Source organism: Varroa destructor, unplaced genomic scaffold (assembly GCF_002443255.2).
Source record: "Varroa destructor unplaced genomic scaffold, Vdes_3.0 BEIS01000001.1, whole genome shotgun sequence".
Classification (NCBI taxonomy): Eukaryota; Metazoa; Arthropoda; class Arachnida; order Mesostigmata; family Varroidae; genus Varroa; species Varroa destructor.
Genome location: NW_019211454.1, coordinates 32,315,847 through 32,336,917, shown reverse-complemented (window position 1 = coordinate 32,336,917; position 21,071 = coordinate 32,315,847). Strand labels below are relative to the sequence as shown.

The window sequence follows — 21,071 nt, the reverse complement described above, 5'->3', positions numbered from 1 at the left end:
GCTATGGTTGTTTTTGTTGACGGCTGACAGTATAGCGTGTGCAAGATGGAGTGAAGCAGCATGCGATGCTGCGAACATGACGAAGGCTCACAGAGCTATAGAAATTGCGCAAGATGGCAACAGTGAAGCACAAGCAAGGGGTAAGGTGAAGGTTCTTCCGCAACTGTCCCTGTTTATCTCTCTCTCGCGCTCTTTCTTTCTATTTCTCTTTTGCCAGAGCATTCGGGTTGTCGCTGCTACCGCCTTCATGTTCGTTCCGTATATCTATCTGTGCCGTTTGTGGAGGTGCTTTTCAATTATTCATTATACTCATACGAATGGAACTCGACTGAAGAGGGATGTCAGATGCGCGGGTTTGCGATCTATAACATTGTCGCAGTACAGCGCAGACATATATCTGGCCGATGTCGCAGTAGTCGGCGGTACTTCGGTAGTTGTTGTTGTTGTTGCCGTGGTCGTCGTTTTCGGCCACAAAAACCTCGCGACGAACGAAATCAACAGCAAACTAGTATAACGGCGACGCGTCTAGTCTCATAGTCATATCCTGCGCTACAGTCGGCTGCCGCTGGGTCCCTGCTAGCAGTCCTTGGCGTTACTTTCTGTTTGGCAGTTGGTAGCCAGGTGCTCTTCGCTGTTTTAAGTATCCTGCCTTAGTCATTGTTCGGAGTTCGATAGGGTTACAAGAAGGGCGCGTTGAGGTGGGTTCAGGGGCACAGTGAATTCGTCGCCGCTGCTGCAATGCGTTCGTCCTTTGTTGTAGCATTACATTATATTATGCTTGTATGCGACTATAAAGGAAGGGCGATAGCTTTATGCATCGTTTTCTATAGGTGTTTTGTTTTTATTTGAAAAGAAGACACGAGGGCGGGTCGTGTGTCTACGCAGAACAGCAGACTCATACGCCAATAATAATAATCGGACCCTAGTAACAGAGTGGAATAAAGACAGACGTTGCGGTGCCGACGGCGATAGCGACACTTCGAGTCGCCGTAGGTTCGAGCGCTGGAAACCAGCGGGGTCCAAATCACTTCTTCGTTGTAACTCGGCGAGCTGAGTCGCGGTTGTTCGGAAAGGAGAGATTTTGCTGACAACCATGTGGTTGTCAACACAAAAAGGGGTTGGAAAGAAGTGAGGCACCTGAGGACCGTCAAGTAGCTAAAAAGTCGATCGTTGTTTTTCTTCTCGTTCTTTATTCCAGCTTCCCTTTATCCGTTTTTAAAAGACCGCCCTTTCGGTCCCGCCGCTTTTTCCTCCTTCTAGCTCTTAATATCGCTGCCGTCTTTACAATCGTCGCTGCCGCTATTGTCATTTGTTGTCATCCGCGTCGTCTTCATATTCGTCGTCGTCTTTTCTGTATTTGTTAACAAGGACCGTAAATCGACGGTGCTGTTACGAGTATATAGTTTCAAATACGTGTTCAATAGTTATATAACTATTGCGTCTCTAGCTAGATTACATATATATATATATCTTTTGCAGAGTCAAGAATACGAAGAATAGTGAAGTGCCAGTAACGACCAGCAGTGATCGTGTGCGCTCGACTGGCGTACCTCAGATTGGGTGCATATTAACGCTGCACCTTAACGTTTCTCGAGAGACGAAGCAGATGACGCAGATGACAAGACGGGATGACAACAATAACCACAACTTAAAAGCAACGACAGGAGCAAGGGGGTGAGGGGACCGAGACTCCGGTATCAATCGTATGAGAATAACTGAGAGAACAGGGTTGAGGGGCAGACGGCCAAAACGCAAGACGACTTCATAACGAAGACAGGTACTGAAATAATCGTGAAGATAGGCTGGCAATATTTGCTATACATAAAGCTATACATAACATGATAGATTTGGTCGAAAAGGGCAGCAGTCCACGTTCGCTAAAACAAACAGAATGACTTTTTTCTTTATATGAAAGATAAGTTATCGTTTTTTTTAATGCTAGGAATCGCAGGATTTTGTTAGTTGAACCCCGGTAAAATTATATAGTTTTTGTTCAGTTTTTGCGGTAGCACCATATTTTGAGATGAGTTTAGCTCATTCCTTTGTTTGCGGTTGCTATGCACGAACATTTCTAGATTGTTAATAGTGCTTATATGAAGATATGGAAAATTAAAAATTTACTTGGGTAGTTGTTATTAGTTCTAGAAGCAGCAACTTAAACAGTTGAGCTATCTATCGATAAAAACATCACTCCCTACGCAATGAAAGTAGTAATTAATACACAGCATTTTCACGCATGCCTGCGACCTACTAACAATAACCGTGCAGTTGCTGCTTATCCTGCACAACAGTTGGTGCACATCTGCAAGGATTCGTCCTTTGGCTTCCGCCTTTTCCTGTCGCTGTTGGCTATATATTATGGGTATTTTTTCTTCAATGAAACTGTTGATGCTGTTATTGTTTCGCTCTTCTTCTACCGCTACTGCGGGTACTTCGGCAACTGATGTTTGGATTTATTTTATTTTAACCTTATTGGGATAACAGTTGTTTCATTAACGAGTTATCTTTTCGACCCATCTTCGCCAGCTGTTCCCTGGACTCACCGGGGTTCGTCTGTTCGGACGGTCTCTTTTTTGCTATTGTTCAAGCTTTCCTATTTTGTCCTGAGCAGGTTGACCTAGGGCAATTGTACTACAGGAAGGGTAATAACAGGGGAAATGAAAAATGACAGGAAGGTCCTTCTTAGCAAATGAACTATCGACGGACAGTCGGAGATACAAGCCAATGACTAAAAGATGGGATGCTGTCTCTGTATGCTTGTGTGCGTGTATGTGAGTCCATCGGTCCGCGGCCGCAGAAATTGCTTAAAAAACAGAGTGATAAGTAGCCAAGGTTGAAGGAGAAAAGGAAAGAAAAACAAAACGAGAAAGGTCAACGCTTTCCCGTCTGGCCACATGTCCTGAGCTCCCGCACGCACGATGCACATCTAACGTATGTGTGCCCAAAAAAAATGTCAATCCGGCCCTGGCAAGGGATTCAGAAAACAAGGACGTAACACTGGACTGCGGGGTCGATCGATTGATTGATCGAACAGATGACCGGACGCATAAACACGTGGACTTAGCTGGCTTACGAGCACGATTCGACGGTAACGCAGGCAGATGACGTACATATTGAAACAGCTATCTTTGTTTAGATACATACATATATGAAGGTTACGATTGGCCGACAATGAGTTAGCCATTGGGTGCTTATGCCAAAGCAACACGGTGCCCTAAACGTTAAAAATAACGAGTCACCGTAAACCTGGTTTAGACTTTGTGTGCAACCTATTGATCTGGACAGTTCATTGACGGATTAAGAGCTACTGTCGAATTCGCAATGGACGGCCAGGTAGATGCCCCTATATAGAATAACAACAATGGTGGCCAAATACTGTAACAACTGTTCCTTCTTCTTTCACTGGCTTTATTATCAGCGAGTGGTGTTTGCTGATGGGCAGCGATGCATCGTAGATAGACAGATAGATTGAGACCATTACTATCATGCCCGCGCCATAGATTGATACGTGCAACATGTATAATAAGATACGGACATGTATTTTCTTCAGGTCCCGTAATTTGTGTCCCATCTAGGCCAGTTCACATAGGAGACGGAACGTTGTCCTTGCTGGTTGGTGAGCTGATTAGGTCCAAATCGGACAATTTAATCTCTTTGCCGCTAACTATGTTGCATTTTTCCTTATTCGAAGATATATAGGTGAATCTCCTTCTAACAACTCAGCTTACTGCTTTCAGGTAATTAATTAGATTGATCAACGCAGCACCCTTCGTCGCCGCCGTCGTCGAGCAGTGTCCAAGTAATTTCATTTCCAGAGGCACGTAAGTGGTTTGCCCAGTGTTGTTTATATATATTGGATTACTTGCATTTATTTGATCCTAATGTGCCTTTATGTGCCTGTCTCTGCTATAGCTTCAATCGCACCCGAAGCGAAGTACCGATTTCCCACTGTAATTAGGTGCGCGCAACTTGATGGGGTTCGGTGCTTTTTCTTGGTAGCATCTCATTCGCACAAGTTTCATTAATCAACTAACAACTGCCCAGTTGAAACATGAGATCTTTTTCTCTATTAATACGTTTATTCACTTTTTAATAAATCGTACTTCGGCCATTAATTTTCATTTGGGCTTCATAGTGTCTAATTGAAGATTTCTTTCCGTACGTTTTTTGCCTAAGGAAACCGGACTTATAAATTTAATGAACGCACGAGAAGAAGTACTCGATTGGACCATTTGTTCGATCAACAGCCGCGTTTCCCGTGAGATGACGTATATGAAGCGGCCCCATATTCGATCGGCAATGAACAGCAGAAAAGGGGAATCAATAACCCAACTATATACACGCAGACATGCCGAGTCAAGCCGTAAATCACTGCTAAAAGAGCGTGCCGTCCTTACTCGAGAATGATTTTCTTTTTCGATCTACTTTTCCCTGATACTCATCCAGCTCTAGCCCGCAAGGATTACAATAGTACACCCAGTTTACTTCAGATCAGCTGAAAATCTTTATGGCTACCGTAATACAACTGTATAAACAGCGACAGTGTTACAATTTTACCCGCTATAGCGGTTGCGGTAAAATCACTTCACAGATCGATATCTCAGTTAAAGTCAAAAATCAGCGCCAAGAAGGACATAAAACGATACATTTTGCGTATTGTAAGCGTTTCGTTGGTCAAATAATCAAAGTAAAAAACGGATAAAAAAAATGCAAGGTTATATATACATTCGAATATGTGGAAATGGTACGGCCTTGTCATATTCGTAGGTTTAGTAGCGTCCAAAAAAAGAAGCTCGCTTGGCCGATAAATCGCCTAGCAAAACAATTTATTGGATAAATAGTTTTCGTCGGTCAGCGTCGTAACTTGTTGTTGAAACAGTTAGGTAATACACGCCACATCCAGGGACGATTATGTGCCTATATGACTAAATGTAATAGCTATGGTCCAACTAGCAGCAGGCCACGAGCAAAATAGCACCATTATCGGCTCGCGATTTTACCCAGCCATGTTGTATCTCCATATCATAAGCATGCCTAAAGAAAGGGGTAAACGTAGTGATGGCCACCGATTAAAGTCAGTGGCCAGCTGGTTTGCAAATGGTCAAGGTAGGCCAAAACAGGCTTTTCATGGCCGCTTGTCTGTTTGCCTGCGTCCATGCAAATCGAGCTAACCCACAATGAGTGAGGTAACTTGCACGCCCTGCTGCATACGTACGCATGTCTTACAGAATAAGAGAAAAAATGAGAGTGAAAAAGCTCTGCCGGAACAGTGACCGAAGTCAACAACAGCAGCAGCAACATCTCACTGAAGACCCACAACTCTGTTCTACCCCGTTCTGTGCTACTCGGATGCGGTCCCATGTGTAAAAAAAGCACGACGTAATAAACTTCAAGTAGACATCGCAGTATAATGTAACGACATACTATCTTTACGAGCTGAATTGTGCGTCTCAAGTAATTCTTTTTCTTTTTGCAGTTACCGTCTCTCATTTGCTGCAAGTTCGCGGACGCTGCGAGGTGAAGTTTCCCTCTTTTTTTCGTGCTTTCTTTTTTCAGCTTTCTTTCCTGCACTGTTCTGACATGACTCGACGACGGGTCTTGGTTATCATCATGGCGACCTCTTTTCTTGTAACAAAAAAGGAATGGTCATTTTGACCGGTTTTACGACGCTTGCTGGTTGTTGCGCTCATTGTCGGTAGCGACGATGACAAGCAAAGCCGTCTTAAAATACGACGCCGATAGACGAGTGGAGCTGAAAGACGACTTATTGCATGCATAGAAAAGGGACAAAGAACGGCTGAACATGCATAGGGGATGGTTAGAAGATTTGCAAATGTACGCCAATGATGCAACTCATCCACTGCTCACACGAAATAGAAAATACCTCACTATTCACATTTGTTACATTGTCACTTCGGCTAAAACTGCTACGGCTTTTACTTTACAAATTAGTTATTAATTAGTACTATTACTTCTCTTAATACTATTATAATAACTATTAGTCCTTACTCTGTTCCCGCGGATCGGCTGGACGGGAGACTGACCTACTTGAGCCTACTCATAGAACGCTCAATATGGCAGCCGACGCGCGGTCATCTGGCACTGCGACCGTAGCCAGCTCTATACGTGCAAACAGTGAGCTAACTCGCCAAAGGGGCAGCGTGTAAGTTTGACATTAAATACGCTGTCCTGCATGCTTGATTCTGCAATTTCTAGATGTCACGAGGACAGTGAGGGTTCCTTCGCCTTAGCAACCTTCCCACATTAAGCAATGGATAGCTCATGCTTGCTGCTGCGGCGGCAGCGGCTTCTCGAGCTAAGACGTGTAATTACAATGTCGTCACAAAGAGCAGAAGCGGTAACGGCTATCCCCAGCGAGATGAGTTAAAATAGAATTTGCTAGAAGCTAATTCAATAATGCGTTCTGGACATTTTAACAAATATCTATATCGATACTGGGCGGTGAAGGGGGTTCGAACCAAAAGATCATCGATGCCTCATCACAAAGTAAAGAAGCATATTTATTGTTTATTTCTGCATAAGTCTAAGACTACATGATCTACAATCGCGTACTCGTATGCCACCCACAACAGAAGGGCGAAGCTCGTCCGCTGCGAATGTACATACACTTCAAATATGACATGGCAACAATCTGTTTGATGACTATTTATGTCAACAACCTAAGATAAAAACAAAAATATAAATGATTTGTTTGTGCTGTCATTGGCGCTGTGGTTTCCTGTATGCCTCTTGTTTTGCTACACCCGCAGCAACGATACGTATGTAGGGGGTAATAATGGTAATCACCAACTGCTGGAATTGGATGACAACAAGTCTGCTGTAGCGGAAACAGGACATCGACGCTTTCCATCTTACATTGACCAGTTAGAAAATCCTGGTTTACATTGAAAACGTGCCCTAGGACCGATGAGAGGTTACAACGTTAGTGGCTATAGGCATCAGCGATGGCAAGAGGCGTCGGACTTTGTCATTTTTCGCTGCCATCATCGTTACTCCACTCACAACCAGCATCGCCCAATCGTTCGTAATGACAGCTATGTCAGTTGCTGCAGTGATCTGCGAGTTCAGCCTGATTTGTCTAGAGAATAAAAGCCAGCCAACGAGTAGATAATGAGGGATAGGCAGGACAGAAGGGCCGCAATTCTGCATTTACTGCGACCGAGTAGGACATAGACAAACGATAGCAGGTAAGATAGTGCAAAGTATGGTAGGATAGCTGGAACGAATACAAAAAATAGAAAGGGAAGTTTTGGTTTCGTTCTGCCGCTTTAGGCTAACACCTGCGCTTACATACATAGCCAGCTATGCCTTAGCTTTTAGTGGCTAAAAAACTTTTAGCTAGAAAAGTGCCAACGTATAGATACTGTCTTATTCTGGCATGTGTTGGAATTTTCACTAGTGGCATGAGTTTTTTTGGCTGAGATGGTTGAGGCTTCCGCTGTGCCTAAGCAGGTAGAAATAAGAGTAGGAAAAAAGTGGCGACTCAGAAGGAGCGTTCATTCGTTTCAGACTAGGACTTGTTTCATCAGGAAGAGATGCCATGAAAAAGGGATGTCTGTTGAAAAAAAAATTCGGCCAGTGTCTATGCTTGTCCTGTTTTTACCTACAAACGCCATACAGCATAATATATACTCGGTATAATGTTTCCGTGTTTCACAGTGTAGTAGCCGTAATGTCGGCTTTAGTCCTGTCGTTTGTTGTTATATATCGCGTCGTCGTCTTGAAGCACTCGCAGAAAAGGGGAAGTGCATAGCGGTCGAGGTATGAATACGAAGTCGTATATATGCCGGTCTTTGGTTTGCGACCATGAAGAAAACCATGGACGATGACAGGTTGGTCTTCGGATGACAGGAACTGCATGCTTAATTTAGCTGCAGTCATATAAATGCAAACTGCTACGGTGGGCGTTGCCAGAAGCAGCTTATATAGTAAATGCAGCAGCCTGCAAAATGCCAGATTTAGCCTACTGGGGACACATTGAGAGCATAGCTGTATATGTTGTCATAGGAATAGGATCACCAGTCTACGCATCGAGAGCACCTTAACCCAGGCCACAGATGAGGATCAGATCGGATTTCACCGGCATATATGTTAATATCGAAATTCTCGCAACTTTCAAAACAACGTTTAATATCTATGACGGTTTTGTGCACAGTAAAACTCGTAGAGCAAAATAACACAATAAAGGAGATCTACAAATTCAGGCCAGGACATATACAAAGTTGGATAAGATTTGCGTGAAACTCCCTAAAACGCATCCTTCGCTTAAACGTTCAGAGAGTAAATAGACCTTTCGAACGATGTACAACGCATAATCTAGAACTGCTTCGAATTTCTTCACTCTAATTAGCAGCAAAAAAGACGATATCCTGCCTGCTACCTAACAATTACATTCTTCACTTGACGCTATCGATACTACACGCAATATATTATGATGGGACGCTAGATACTTCATGTAGATACATACACTCAAAGTACTAAGGGACGGTAGCATTGTGTGTAAAAACATCCAATTATTTCTAATAACTTTTTATGTGTTTCCCTCCGCGTTAAAAGTTCTAAATATTGCTAGTGGTGTCTGCAGAAAATACAAGAGGAAAAATTCCCGCCACTTGGATGGGTTGGGAAAAATGGGGAGATGGTTTTATGGCTTAAGGGGGGTCATATTTCGTAGCTAGCATGGCAAGCCAATTATGTTATGCTGTAACACATCTTATCTTCATTTACATATGACTTTATCTTAATAGTAAATGTGTAGACTAACGAAAAATTTATCAATCTCATTCGATATAACATAGTATTAATAACAATGGGATATATACATATATACGTCCACATAAGAATAGAGATTATAAAAACCGATTTTAACACATGAACGAATAGAGATAGCAAGGTGACTAACTCACTTCCTTGGCCTGGGTTTAACAGGAGAATGAGATTTAGCGAGGAGGACGAACCAAAGTTTCCTCAAGCAACCAATGGCGGGTCCCGCAAGTCTAACAGACTTCGTACGCTGATTTTGCTAGCCAGCGGGTAGCGGTAGCGTGCAATTTCGTAAAGTTGGGGGGTAAATAATATTGTCACGTCAAGAGTATAAAAACAGTATTAAGCGACCGAAATCACAGAGCTAGGAGACAAAGAAATTGCTTTTAGCAAGAGAGTCACTGAGAGGACGAGTGAAGGAGCATGTGAGCTAACGGTGAAGGTAACGAGAGCCATGGCGTATGGAGGGCGCACGCGGCTGTCGTTCGGCGGAGCATTCACTCCATGCATGCTTCTTCTTCGTTCAACAGTAAAAGTATCTGCCGGATTAGGTTCTGCTTCGACTTTAAGAGCGAAGACGGCAGTTTCATCTGTATCGTGGCCACAGCGACACCACCCATTATGTCCTTGAGCGTTTTTCTGCCGTACAGCCCGGTGCTTTTTTCCACTTCGATTGTTCGTCCCTAGAGTTTAGCCTGTTGTAAATTGCGCCGTTTTGAAGGCCTCGGCTTCCGTCGCCTGACAATCACGACACTGGTGGTCTGCAGGTCTCTACCTTACGACACTATTTCTACCCTAACACGTCGCAGCAATAGTAGTAACGGCATTCATCAAGCCAGCCTCAACTCCTTGAGCCAAACTAGGTTAAAGGGAAGCCCTCCCAAAAATCTGCTATACAGACGCCCGCAGGTGTCAAGAGTGTTCGCTCGTCGATCGCCGATTGATGAGCCATCCTTTCGACTGGCGGCGTTCAGAGAGCCGCCTGGTTTGGGCGTTGCTGTGCGTTGCACAGCAGTTTTTTTGGCGCTCGCGCTATTACCTACATGCAAGTCACTACTATGGGACTTCCACTTCAGGTGCTTCTCAAGGTAGTCTGTACTGACTGCTGCCAACTTAAGCTGGTCGATCGATCGGTTGGTCGGTGTGTCAGGAGAAGAGGAAGCAAGGAACAAACTAAGTCTATCCTTTTTTGCTGGTTGGCTGGCTTGTTTATTAGATGTGCATCTTGCCAGTGCGCCTAGAACAATAGAAAATTTTCTTGGAAGAAAAAAGGAAGACGGCGCAGATAACGGCAAAATGCCCAAAATCAAGAAGTGATCGTCAACAAGGAACAAGACCACAACGAGCGTGCGGGCCTTGCTGAGTTGGTCAGGCCATGTAGTGGATCGTCTCGCTGTAGACTATCTTCTACCTTGGCCACGAGCGAAAACAACACTAAACGCTGGCTAAAAAACCTAGACCACGCTACAAGCACAAGCCCGCTAGTAATGGCCGGCCTCTTAGTGGTCATACTGGCGCCTTGTAAGAGGCCTATTTTACTGTGTTACTTCCATAAAAACAAAGAGGATCTGGCCTGTCTTGGTCACTTGGTTTTGCAGTTTTGCAAAACTCGCCATGGCGTGTGACTAAGTATTTTTCCCAAAGGAAGGGATACTAGATAACACAAGGGATAGTCTTCGTTTGGGTTTTGCGATTGCTATACTGATACACTGTAGTCGACAGTTTACACCCCAAACGTAATCAGACCTCAGTAGAATCGAGTGGCCGTTAAAGGTGATCATGGCCGTCAATAAACAGTATAAGAACCCCATCGTGTGCTGTTTCACTGCTGCTATGACTAACGCGACAAACCGGCGATAGAACAGCGAAAGGTCTCTTGTTTGGCCTGGCCTTTTGTGGCCTCGTCGTGCAGTTCTTATGTCGTGTTGTCATATATGGACATACATATAGTTAGATCGCGATATATCGCTGATGTGATGTATATCAGAAACAGTATGGCACTAGCTTCAGACTTGCTGCTATCATCGACAAAATCAATCACTTTCATAATGGACAGCTGACCACCGCTGCTTCCACTTTTTCCGTAACGACTTTTATCTGTTTAAGCCCAAAGAGCAGCGACAAACTGTAGTATCAGATAAAAGTGATCAAGTACAATCTCAGTTAAAATCGAAGAACTTCCAAGTTTATCGTTTATTTATTATTAGTGCAGTTATGGTTACAGTATAGCCGTGCCCAGTTCCTGTTTTCTGATCCCTTGCTTGTTCTGTTAGTCGTTCTACCGGCTTTCTGCTTATCATATTTATATGGCTAGCGTTATTACCGTCGGATATATAACGTTATCTCTTCCTTAGCATATATCTATACGTACTTACGAATATGAATCCCTGTATGCATAGGAGCTATTGCATTACTCTCTCTATCTTACTTGATACACAAGTTACGTTACTATACGTTTATTATAGACTCAAAGGAGGTAGACAGTCAACGGTGTCTATGATAAGACGCCGTCGTGTTTCACGTTTCGTACTGCACCGAACCATAACAATCGGTAGATGGCTATTATAGGTGGGTAATAACAAACTAAGTAAACTAAGTAAACCAACTAAAAAGCGCAACTCCAATACGATGAGGTGGGCGGCGACGGCGACGGCTACGACGACGACGACGACGACGATGATGATGGTGATCGAATGAAAAAAGTTACGCGGGTGACTTCTTTTCTTTCATGACGTTTGTCAGTAAATTGATAGGCTCCATACATATGGCCTATCTGTGTATGATTATATATACATGCCACCAAAGACCGTGTGTAAATGTATTCTTATGTATGTGTGTGTTCGGCGCCCCATCATAATAGAAGAACACTACATCGCCTGGCATCTACTGATAGATATGAACGGTAACGTTTGCACACTATTGCCGGCCATCGTTTTTCCCCTACGTCGTCGTTATGCTACGCGCTCTAACTTAAATCGCTAATGAAGTTTCTTGGCAAGAAAAAGGTGGCTGCTTCGTTTTCTATGGACCGGACTTGAATGGTGCGGATTGTGAACCGGTAAATTTAAAGCACATCTTCGAATGTGTCTGATCGGTTGCCTTACTGCGTTCCTTTCTATGACCTTCTGATTTTACCGCTGGCTGCAAGGACAGTGACGGAAAAGGAACAGACTGGTTACCTGTTTTTACTTGGTTTTTGCATTGGCGCCTGTGTGTTCGCTTACGTTGTGAAACTAGTCAAAATGCCTTATGTGTCGTACGCTCTTGCAGTTGTAATGGCTCGAGCAGAAGCTGATTATTTGCCAATGAACGGGAATACATACAAGCGAAGCGCCAGCAACGATGAAAGGAAAAAGCTCATTGCACTGTCACAAACGCCATGACATTTAGTGCCAGCAGTACCACAGTAGGTGCACCTTATATCCAAACGGTCCGATCATAGCACGCCTCTCCATCGATACCATTGATCGTCTCCATTAACAAGAAGATGACGTTTGGGATAAATAGACAGGCAGATATAGAGAGAAAAGACGGGAGGGGTATCTTTCAGCCAAATGCGCAGACGCAAAATTAGACGGAGCGTGGCCACTACTACCAGAGTTCCTCTATCGGCTTAGTCGATGTGATGGTGGTATACCTACTATTAGTTATTTGGTGTTCGTGCGAATCAGCAAAATACCTTTCCACCGGAAAAGGGTGGAAAATATCGTAAATTCTTGAAGTAATGGTATAATAATGCTGTACGGACCATATGCTATGCGTCGTACTCGATACTGATTGGGGTGGGTTGAGATGAAGCAGGGCGAATCAACGCAATTTACTCATGCCATACGGATCATTAGACCAGAAAGACATAAGCCCACAGGCAACGACAGGGTCGGAAAACGACTGCTGCGGTTTAAAGGGGGCATCGTTGCCCAATCGTGCGTCAACTTCCGCAATTGGCAGTTGACGTCGTCGATGTGAACTGTCACGTCGATGCTAGTGGCCTCTTCCTCTTGTTTATCCTATCTTCTGTATCGTCAATAGTCGCGATACGTGTGGTAAGATGTGGTACGACGGACTGATACGGCAATAAAGCCTGGTACACGACGCTGCAGCACACGGCGTCATCTACACTTCTTCCGTCAGCTGTCTATATGGTATAGTTACCCTTCATTCCGGACGGATTTTCCACCTGTATCAGAACGATCACGAGAAGCACCAGTAACATTTATAAGTGAAAGTGGTTGGGGCTGTAGCAACGGTTACAATTTCGCAGTTAGCATGCTACCGAAAACGAATCAGACTAGAGAGCAAGAGACCTGCTTACCCGCTTGCTGGATAGCGGCCTCGCGCGTCCTAGCTCATTACATCCATCCCCATTGTCCGTATCCTACGCTATCCTGGCCTACGCGCCCGTCCGTTTCGTCTCACCTACTCCGCAGTCACAGCCACCACTACCGTGATGCGCTACAATCGTAGAAAGGTAGTTATTAAATTGAATTACTGGTTCCCTGGTTGGAACGAGTTGTGATAGCCTGCAGCATTCGCGACAACGGTTTCGCGACGACGCAGCCACTGCAGTCAGCGTATCAGCTACAGCAGGCAGTGAAAGTGGACGCACGATGGTGGCTGCGCAGTGGCGTACCAGCTTCCATCTGGAATAAAAGCGATCCCACAAAATGAAACCACTGAACATGCTTTATGTCATTTCGATGGCTAGTTCGCCTCGTGTCCTGCCTAGCGGCCACTACATCGCGTATCGACCTGAGCCAGCAACGTCTGATATGAATTGCCTTTGGCTGGCTTGCAGTGAAAATGTGCTTGCTTTCGGTCACAGTAGTAATAGACCGACCGAATACATACATATGCACACAGACAGGCAGGCAACTAACATGACTGCGCCTAGCCTAGTTAGGTTAAGAGTGATAAGAGCGACAATTTCACCTCAGACAACATCTTCAGTGCATCTGCAAACGTCGTCTAACCCCGACATAACTCACTGTTTGACCCGACAGACGGCTAGCTAGCTTCACGCTCCTTTGATAATTGCTATACTCTACACATCTACTACAAACAACAAACGTGCACGTGCAGATACGTGTACTCAGATGTACAATTATTACACAGTCTTCTTGTCACGCTGTTCAGAAAATTGAAGTTTTCAAATAGGCGGTGGAGTTCAGTAGCTCAGCCGTCCCTCAGACAGTATCGGGACCTGGAAAACAGAAAGGAATCGAGGAGCGAAGCCAAGACCAGGCCAAGTAACGTTACGAGCCTCTGCAGCGATTTCCACCCTGCTCTATGCGTCAAAGCGACCAGCGTTTTCATCCGCTCGGTGTCTTTATCTCAAATGGGCATGCAGCCTCCATCCTGCTAGTGAGAGGAAAGGAAAGCCCGAAAGAAATAAAAGCAGGATAGGAAGTGAATGATATATGCGTGAGAAGGCTATTGGCTGTTGCCGGTTGTCGACGGTCGCTCCAGAGCATCTACACATTCTAGTTGAAGGGCCACTACTACGACTAGGACTAAAGAGATAGCGGATTGCCACCAGGCCGAATCCGAGCCGACCAAACAAGCCTGCCGTTGCCACCGCTAAAACTAGACGAGATTTCTAGATATCCCAGACGGGAGTCTGATTGACGGGTCAGCCAGCGAACGGCTATGAAGCCTCCTTTGTTCAAAGCACACAGTTCTAATAATGCTGGCCAATGTGTCCTTCTGCCTTCGATTAAATAAATAGTGAAAAGTACCGCCGATAAAGCAGCCAAATACCGACACCAATTAGAAGCCGTTAGTTAGAACAGCCTTTAGTCAGGATTTAATGAAATTGAAGGATTAGAGCGGATGCAGAAGGGTGTGACTACTAACAATTTGGGAGAGGAAATTATTGGAAAATAATCAATTGTGAGATCGCATGCAATGATAAAATGATCATGTTGCTGAAATATATTATTCCCGACTCTTTTCTTTGGAAAATCATTGATGTTCAAATAGATGATATGTAGCTGTTTTGCCTAAATAGCAAACGTCTGTATCTACATACTTCGAAAACTCGTTGAATCATAACACTGAGATGTGTTCCGGTCCGTTGTTATGCCAATCAATCAAAATTACATGAAAACGATGGCCTACAACTTTTTTTTTATTGCCACTAGCTTGCAACGCTCACATCGTTAGTAAAATAGGTCCACTCTCCAGCAGGATCCTATATGACGAAATAAAAAAAATAATGACAATTGTAGGTGATGATACGCACATTACTACGATCGCGTAAGGCTAGCAAATAACATTTCGGTTCTCGCCTTTTTTGAGGACTATCATACTAGTATCGGTTGATCCTCGGATGTTAATTCAAAACTTCACAGGGCTAATACGTGCCAATAAAGAAAGGTTCAATAGATTTTGTAAGATATGGACATCAACGATATGCGGATGTCACAAATTCAATAATGGTGTACTAGCTGCAGATACTTGAGACTCGTTGTGCTTCGCTCCATGGATAAAGCAGTTGTTCAGAGTGACTGCAGAAGGCAACGAAATGGTTGTCTGTACAATTACGTTTTTTATGCGCTCGTTTGGGCAGATAACCTCCATCCCAGCCTCACTAGTAATAATGGTAGTAGCTGCGGCTCCTTAGTAGAAGAGGAGGGATTGTGCGAGGTTAAATGGAGCTGGCAAATGCACGTATGCCTTGATTTGGCCTAGGTTAGACGGAACGAGATACAAAACCTTTGAAACGGTTTCTTCTTCGTAGGAGGCAGCGGTGCTACGTCTTTACGCTGTTCTTCAGACTTGTATGATTTTGCCTAATGCAAGCGTACTTCACTACAGAACCAATCGCCTGGCGCAATAGTACTAGCCCCTTTTAACAGGACGATGCTATGCGCTCTGCATGACTGCATCGCACATCAGCACCTCAATGAGCACTGCTATCGGCAGTAGAAGTAGTTGCAGACGCAGTACACCTTCAGGTCCAGGTCCCCGCTATGTTTCGTTCCAACAGCAATGGCAATGTCGGTGTACTGGTAAATAAGTCGCCCTCACCCGGCCCGCCCTGATGGCCCCCTCTTTCCCGTACCTGTACGCCCTAAAATCAAGCAGCAAACTCCGCCCGTTGGTGCTGTCGTTTGCCGTTTGGATATGAAAACTTGGCGGGCTGGGTCGAACTAACCTGGGCGGCTTGCCGCGACCCGGGCTGGTTCCGCTACGGCAAAGCGAACAGTGGAGAAGACAGCGCTTTGCAGTGCTACAACTCAGATCAGGGAACTCCTGATCTGCTCCAGGGAGGCAATGGCAGGCCATGTGAGATAGTGCGCGCACATCAAACGCCGCTACAAGCACTAACCATCCTGGCCGGGTGGACAGGCCGTCCAAACACGGGCAGGAACATATATACGAAGACCGCGACCGAAGTACGTTTGCTTTCAGTGCTTTTGACGCCGTTGCTGCAGCAAGTTCACTGAAACGGCGAAATCAGGACTATCAATTTTAATGACCGAATGAACACATTAAGTAGAGATCCTCCATTGTACGTCGAATTGCTGTCTGCCAGTTTTTCCAGCAGGGCCAATGGCTTCTAGTGGGAGAACTAAGCTTAGGCGCGTGTGGGAGATTCTGGGTCCTGCCATAACCGGTCCTCAACTGTAGCTTTTGAAAAAAGTGCGAAAGGTACAGAAAAAGAGAATAAAAAATATAAGCGGGGCGAATAGTAAATGAATAAGGTATAGGGGATAAAGCGGCGGATACACTCAACGTCGCCAGTCGAAGGGGCAAACTTAAGGAGTGCCTTGTCCGTTTTTTTTTCCGCTCAGTCTAATGTTAGTGGGTGCAAACATACAAACGAATTAAATACACTTTATAATAATCTTTCCACTATGCTTGGTTTTAAGGGTTAACCCTAATAAAAGCCGTCTTTTGCAGCTGGCACAGCTGCAGTCGTTAACAGCAATAGCAGCGGTTGATCTGTCGCTTAGACGTCGACAAAAGCGTGCGCGAGCAGACAAAATGGAAAAGCGAGATTAGTACCGCTGATGCTAATGAAGAATCAATACAGATGGGAGGAGAAAGATGGCAAACGAGACATTTTTGTCGAGCTATCTGTCAGGCCGCTGTTAGACGAATGGATAAATCGCTATACTTTCTCGTCTACGTCTCGTGACAACTTATAGTTAACATAAAATCTACCAGTTCTTCTGCTTTCAACCCCAGCCGCCGCAGTGTCAAGTATTCTTGTTGCCATCTTGCATGTACAGTTGTTAACGGTAAAGGTCGTTCTGACATTGAAATCGAAGGCGATACAAAACTGATATTACTTAATAATAGCAATAATAGTGACAAGATGGACAGTAACAACAGAAGCGGGGCAAGCCGGTGTAGCAGGCGTGTCACTCAATTCTTGAGCCAAAAAAATGAAATAACTCGTCGGACCTGCCCGGAAGATCCGGCTCTGTCCCGACGGCAGACAGAGTAACAACGACTATAACGACAGCAATGACGACGGCGACAACAACACAAATAGAAGAAGAAAAAATAATATAGAAAACACGAAGGAGATAAGTTGTCCTAAGGCAGGCGGTAAAATTCATAAGTCGTCCGCTCGCCTGTCCGTCTCTACGCGCATCAGCACTGGTAACACAAGAGTACAGCGGTAGCAACGAAATTTAGCTGCCTTCCGGAGAATTCGCTGTCCCCAACCCTGCTACTACAGCCACTACAACTAGTACGATCATTATTACCAAGTACATTGCTACCTATGCTATTTATAGTGTCACCCAATTAAACTTCTGCTCACCCAACCACTTACCTCGGCCTGTTCTTCAGTAATTACTGAAGCGCAAGCACCTTGATTTGCTCTGGCGAGGCCGGTGCAGTGACTGCCGGCCAAGTACTCTTCTTCTCCCTTTAGTTCGTCGGCGTTGTCCTTTTTGCTATTCCGCTGTTTATCCTGTCAGTTTATGCCAATGGCTTTGGCCCGTAGCCTCAGGTTCATTCTGATTCGCAGTGCACTAACAGCAGCAACAGGAACAAAAGCAACTTCGTGGGACAGACGAAGAGAAAAAGGGGGCAGGAAAACGAATATAAACGCAAGTTGGAATCAAAGACAGAATGTTACGACGAAGGGCGAAAAGACGAGGAAGAGTGCAAGGCAGACTCGATCGACCAAGCTAAGTCGAATCGACATCCTGGACTTCCCATAACCTCTGACGCTATCGCCGCTGCTACTGTTCTTTCTGTTGCCCTTGCAAATTCACTCATTGAGATCCGTATGATCAACGGTACCTCGAAGGTTCACTCTTACTCTCTTTCTATTTCAAGCCCGTCTAGTCTATCGCTGATGCCTTTGCTGCTGCCACTGATGCCAGCAAAAAAGAAGGCCTGGGTATCATATCGATCCGGCAAGTCTCTGTATGTGATCGAGCGGATCTGTTGTCTTTGTGTCCATACTATCCTATACTATACACGCGGAGCTCTACTTGCTCCTTCCCTTCTTGTTTTTCCTTCCTTTTACGTGTTTGTGTGCCTGTACGTCTCACACAAGCACACGTATACCTGTCGTTGATTCGATCGCAGGGAGTGCCGCCGTCTCTCGTTCTGTTCATGGTTTTCGTCATGCTCCCGAAAACAAACCTCGTTCATCCTTCCCATACTCCGTTGTACTTTCGTCTTGGCGGTGCCCAATTTGTGAGTCGGTCGAGCAGCATGGACTGGGCAGACAGCCAGTGCAGTCGTAGCTAACTGTAGCTAGCTGGGTCAGTGACATCGCACTATTATTTCATTACCGTCCTGGCGAGTCGAACACGTGATCACTGCAATTCCTGCGCTGTTGAGGCTCGATTGCCAACTGCTTATCGTCGGCCTAGGAATACAGGAAAGCGGAAAGCTTGAGTGCAGCCAGTAGCAATTCACACATGAACTGTCTTACTGCTACGCTACCCGTACGATAAATCAAGCAAGGACCAGCGTAAGTGAAGATGCTAAGGGGACGGAACGTTGTTCTTGCGGAAGCGACAGAAATAATACGTTTCTTTCCCACCGACCAACCGCCGCGCCAGCAATATACACCCAGAGACTTTTGGCACCAATACATAACTGATGTCATCATTATCAGCAATAGCAGAACGACGAGGATGACTACAGCGGACGGAAGGGAAGGTTACGCTGATGGCCTTCTGCGCAGCGAGACGCGCTAGGCGGGCTGGTTACGCCTGTGAAAACTACTGCTATCTATATGCTGCACCTATAACGTGTTACATGCTTAAACATATATTCGCGTCGCTCTTACACCCTATCTTACTGCACGAGATCTGCCTGGCAGATCCGATCATAGATACTTGTTTATTTGGTCGATCTATCGGTAGGTCGTTTGCAATGATAGACAGCAAACGGTACGATTCTGTCCCGCGTCTGTGCGCTGGCTATCTACTGTACAAGCAGGCTGTTTGTAGCGGTTGACAGTGTTGAAGAAGACAGTTACATAGGCAGCAGAAACAATCACAGCGAGCGACTTTGTTAGTAGCAATAACAATTAATAAGCAACAGATAGAACGGAATAAGAAAAAGGCGTTACGTTAAGTGATGCAAAGCCACTGGGCAACCATCATATGCACTTGGTCGCGCACCTGCCTGATCACTCAGGGTGTAATGAACGCTAACGGTTTTTTAAAACGTTCTCGCCCGACGTTCGAAACAGCGGCGGCGGCTATGCTGCTGCCTCCAAAGTGATGTGTAACTAAATCGACGTTGTTACGCCAGTAGCCATTGATGCAAATTGGGTTTCGATTATTCCATCGCAAGAGATGTGATACTTCAAGATGGCGCACATCCGTATCACGGGCTTACGGCGACGGGTGCCACAACCTGTATGTACCCAAGGGCCTACGGGTGCGCGATGTTGCATCTGCCAGCCACGCTGCTATATGTTGTTAATCGAACCCTGGCGACCGCCTGTCAGCATATGTTCTGGAAGGGAAGAACTTGATTGAATTTCCTGCACTGTCTTACAATTGCAGAACTTAATGCGCAATTCTAAAAGATGATAGAAACGTTGGGATGCTATTATCATAGTGCGGCTGCTGGTTGCTTAGGGGCTGCTAATGGCAGCGTGGACGGCCAGTAGAGCTCTTTGAGAAAGTTAATCATGCCGAAAAAATTATCTTTGTTGCTACTGGCAAGATTGCTATATTCCGATGTGCCGTTAAATAAATTGATATTTTAAGGAAGACTTGACGTGGAAAAATTGTAGATATACGTATGTGTGCGCGTCAATTATCTCGGTACTAATATCCATTACAACGGGACGATAGACAGCGTCTTCAGTAGTCACGGTGCTATTGGGGAAAATTACTGTTACCGTACTGATGCACGGGCAGACATCAAAGACCTTCTACTATCTAAGTTCTCAGGCTTCAAGACGATACTCACGGTCATTCACTTTCTGTGGGAAGCCATCTGAAAGAATCGGAAATAATCTAACAGTTTCTGAACGACACTTAGGGCCAGACTATGTGAGAAGATAGCGGAAGGTTAACTAGTTTTCTGTATTTAATTTTATAGGCTTGTTACGCACATTACTCATGAGTGCTGCGATGATAATAATGAGCGTCTTAGACTATTACAGTTCTTCTCCACTGACACAGAAGGCGACACAATACGTATTATCAGCCTCAAGGGAAGTTCTTCCCGTTCTGGTGATACTTGACGTCAAGTTGTTCCGATCTACGATTTCAAATGATCGCAGTAATGTTACATTATTGTCAGATCGTGGTGTTCAGCTATTCTCTGCTAGGAGTGATTTTTTTTGTCAGCGAAGGATACCATGCCCAAATAGGCCACTAACCGCTATCCAGTTATCAACGATGCTGCGTCCACCTATATATATATATATATACGAGCGCCGAAAAAAAGGCAGTTGTTTCGAGCAGTGGTAGTAACAACCTCATTCCACTGGAACGAGTGACAGGCTGAAGGCCAACCGTAGACTCACCGATCACCAGCACGTCCTAGCAGCTCTTAGTGCGTTCGTCGAACAGCAGTAGCAGTAGCAGATCTGCTGATGTTTTCCTCTACGTTCGTTGTCTTATTCGTCGTCCTTGCTCCTTATGGGGAACAAAAGAAGAACAAGCGTCGCCTGGTCTTGGGGTACTCCACAGAGCACGGACAACAGTGCGAAGAGTTCGCCAAGGCTTCAGCGTACTGTGTTTAGTCGCTCCAAAAGAGGATGGGTAGCGGGACTAGCATATTCGGTTTTATTGTTGTTATGCGCTGTCGAAAGCAGAAGACGAGAGTGCTCACAGTAGGTTGAA

The 21,071-nt window shown here is 45.1% G+C and overlaps 1 protein-coding gene across 11 annotated transcripts in view; it reads left to right on the top strand.

The window, feature by feature from the left end:
• Positions 1 to 21,071, top strand: part of LOC111249322 (uncharacterized) — a 149,260-nt gene that overhangs the window by 72,270 nt on the left and 55,919 nt on the right. For 4 of the 11 annotated variants that reach the window (XM_086977609.1, XM_086977605.1, XM_022803080.2 and 1 more), the window contains exons 2-3: positions 1,480 to 1,777; positions 3,738 to 3,821. The exons of 1 other annotated variant lie outside the window; for it this stretch is intronic. The gene's annotated coding sequence lies outside the window, so the exon portion shown is untranslated. Of the gene's footprint in view, positions 1 to 1,479; positions 1,778 to 3,550; positions 3,617 to 3,737; positions 3,822 to 21,071 lie in introns of all 11 variants that reach the window. 6 more of the 11 variants (XM_022803050.2, XM_086977626.1, XM_086977612.1 and 3 more) reach the window with 5 other exon arrangements.